We start from the raw sequence: 4,099 nt of genomic DNA on the forward strand, positions 1-4,099 counted from the left end.
TTTTTTTTTTTTTTTTATTTATTTGCATAAAAAAAAAAAATGGAAAATAGCTGAGCAACCTACGTTTTACAGATGATATTGTGCTCTTTGCAAAAGGCACAACTACCAGAAGAAGAAACTTATGACAAATGGTGTAAAAGAGGAGCGTGAATTTAACAACCATAACTTGGCATATGTTAAAAAATATCTGGATCAGTTCACGGATAGAGGAGCAAAATTGAATGCCTTACTATAAACAAAGTAATCTTAAATTAAAAACACATTGATTATCATCTAACCCTAGAAATTTACTTTAGTGCCGGAACGGAAAGCATTTGCTCTGGGTGGCAGAGTCATGAGCGAAATTTTATTTTTATGTTAAGCAAAACGTATTTGTTTCTACTTCTTGATTGTTTCGACCTCAGTTCAGTCAATCAAATTAGGTAATAGCCTGGAGGTGATGATATTTGTTTCCAACTATAATTTCCTAAAATACCGTTATATAACGGTTTACTTCTATTAAGGAGGAAATAGATGAAAAAAGGTAGGGTATATTTATTTGATATACACAATATATTATAGTAATTATTTATTTTTAAAATAACTAATTATCTTTTGGGACTTACTCCATAAATTTCTATTAAGATTAAAAGAAAAAAAATTCTTTATTGTAATTATTTACTGAAATTCCTGTCGAAGACTATGCGTATAATGTCCAAATAAATAATTTGTTATTCCAAATCAATGTTATTTTAAACATAATAAGGAGAATTATAATCACTATTTAATACTTTTTTATTCAAGTAGTGCCTCAGCCAGACTTTATTTAAATGAATCAGCTATATTTTATTTAAGTGTTTATCAATGACATTCTTCAACAACCACCAGCGTTTTCCTTTGATGCGATTGAAAATGAATAACCCGATGATTCGCATATATATGTTTGTTTAATATTCTTGATAATTTGTTATTGTTTGATTTTAACAATTAAAGTCCTCAAGGTAGTATCTTTGGTCCCATCCTCTACACCGTCTATACAGCTGACATTCCAACCAATCCAATAGTGTTAGCACTATCCTCACCACGTATGCCGATGACACATGTGTGCTCGCTGGTAATAATAACCCATTAATTGTATCCCAAAATCTCCAATCCCATATCACAGCCCTCAAAGATTGGTGTCGTAATTATAAATTCCAACAAATCTCATCAAATCACCTTTACCCTTCGTCGTAAACCTACTGACTGCCCTACAGTTTCATTTAATGATGTTGTTACCCCTGTCGAACAGATCCGCTACCTTGGACTACATTTGGACAAACGATTAACCTGGAATCCTCACCTGAAAAGACAGGAAACTGCACGTCGATTTCGACTATTACAGCACTTACTAGACAGACGGTCTAAACTTTCAACACAATACAAAATACTGATCTACATGACTGTAATAATGCCAATCTGGACATATGGAGTTGAGCTTTGGGGCTCTACTAAACCTTCGAATTCCTCTCGTATTCAATCCTTACAATCCAAAATTCTTCGTAAAATCCTCAATGCTCCTTATTTTGTTACTAATAAAACCATCCATAAAGACCTATAAAATCCTTCGTAAAATCCTCAATGCTCCTTACTTTGTCACAAATAAAATCATACATAAAGACCTTAATGTTCCCTATGTAACGAATCAGATATCACTCCTTCAATTATAAACTCCCTAACCACTCAAACCCCCTAGTTTCTAATCTTGCATTCTCTTCTATTCCTGACAATCCTCCGAGGCGCCTGAAAAAAAGATGGCCACGAGACCAGCTAATGTAAAATGTCATCAGAGTGCTCCCATTGGGTAGTTTCTCTACACGCCTGTAACACACTAATCTAACTCAGATCAGATTTACTAAATGTACAGTTGTAAATAGCAATAAATAAATATCAGAGTTGGGCAATAATTAGCTATTGTTGAAACTAATAGTTCAAATTGCCATGGATACGACCCTTATTCATGAATGAACCATTGATAAATAAATATCGTATCCATACAAATTTTAGCTATTAGTTTTATAGTTGCCCAACCCTGCTTAATATGAATGACTACCTCAGGGCAAGATAAATCTTCACTTGTTTCTGAATGTCCTTTATTCAAAACACGGAATATATAAATGGTGATTTATTTTAATGCAGACTGTGAACATATAACTGCAATAAAGCAGTTTTCAATTTGAATTGAACAATGATTAAGAAGATGATACTTAAACAGTTCCAAATAAATAAATTATGATAATTTCTGTAGCAATGCATAGGATCAGAGAATAAAAAAAATAAGAAAAATCGGAAAATAAATAAAATAATAAAGGATATAAAATCCCTTGAACCTTTAAAACTAACTACTCCTCCCAAAAAAAAAAAAGAAAAATCCTAGAATTCAAAGGATTATTAAAAGGCAAACCATCCTATACTAATGCTTGCTATATGAACAGAAATATCAGGTCGTTCATCTACCATGGATATTTCGAATATCCAATTGAGTTCTTTTATTATGGTATGAAATCCTTCTTCATCACAACAAAAATGATTTGATTATTACTCTCCTTACCTGACCCATCGGTATTTAAGTATTTAGCTTACCATTCCAGAGTCCTCTTTACGACATTGATAACACGACATTGCCCTCTTTCGATATTCTCTTGGTCGGAATAGTTTCTTAATGTGCACGTAATCTATCATCGTCCACTTTTTAATTTTCATGGGTTTTAATATCTGTACATCGGTGAAAGAAGTCCCAATGTACAAATATACCAAATTTGTGTTTATGCAATTTGTTGAATCGATAAGGTGAGAGTTATAAATGCAATTACGGCTAATGTTCTAATCCTACTAGATTTCAATATCAAATCTAGAATAAAAAAAAAAGATCAATGTCCACTGGAACGTCTTTTTCTCAGAACGGTATAATGTTGATAATAATGTGGTTTATAATTCCAGGTTCGTTGTAATCTGAGGCCATTACTCCCTCGGATTCCGTGGTGCGCGGATTTTTTTTTTATTTTTGTTCAAGGAGTCTAGGACAGAATCTTTTCGAAAGCCTCATTTTTACTGTGTATTCATACTTTTTTGGTAGCCATCAGATAAGTAATACTAGGGTATCATGCACGAACTGGATGGCTTAGTTAGACTTAATTACCAATATCTTATATAGCTCAGTTTGTTATGTACTTTTTCAAAGTTCATGTTTGTTTCGATATTCCACATGATCCTTTAATCATAATACATTTACATGGAACATCGAGACAGGTTTTGGATTTTGGTGGGCATTCTTTGTTTGGGCGCGATTAGAGAATGATGTTTCCAGGATGAGGAGGACCTCATAAATTTCTGTACAGCAAGGGTGGACATCTTGAAAAAGGAAGACAACCAAGAGTCACAAAAGAAAAAAGGACTCTGAGTTTGGATTCCCTGGTGAGAGAACGTCCGTCGGCTGGAAACAGGAAAGATAGGAAGCCATTTTTGACGGTAGGGCATAGCATTATAGAAAAGAAGATACCAAGAATCATCAAAAGAAGATTGTGAAATTGGTTAGTTTTGTTATACCTAAAAATATATACATGTGTAAAATAGATATTAATTTCATTAAGTGTTAATAGTAAAAGTGTCTGTTTCTGATTGCCTACAAATCTGCCCTGAGATTAAGAATCTTTTATATTATAAAATTTAAATGAAATTCTATTATCTGTTAAATATTAAACTTTTTAATTTAAACCCAAGCTATCTCTTTTATATTTGAAACTAGTTTAAAACGATTAAAATTCTTTTTATTTTATTTTAATAATATTTTTAATTATTACAATATACATAAATTTTTATTTTTAGTGGGTCTTGAGAATCAGTCAATTATACAACTTTGTAGTAATACATATGGCGACGTTTCGCAACTTTATTGATTGCATAGTCATGCCCTACAATGAGAAAAACACGTTTTTTTTTTTTTTTAGAACATATATTCTTCTTCAGCAGTCGGCCAGTTACCTGATTGATTAACCTACTACTTAACTAGTGACCACCTACCGAGGGAAAAAAAACGGTACATGTGGGGAAACCTAAACTAACATTACTTTCATTTCAAAAC

This window comes from Halyomorpha halys, unplaced genomic scaffold (assembly GCF_000696795.3).
Source record: "Halyomorpha halys isolate HHAL.00 unplaced genomic scaffold, Hhal_1.1 Scaffold2032.1, whole genome shotgun sequence".
In the NCBI taxonomy this organism is placed as follows: Eukaryota; Metazoa; Arthropoda; class Insecta; order Hemiptera; family Pentatomidae; genus Halyomorpha; species Halyomorpha halys.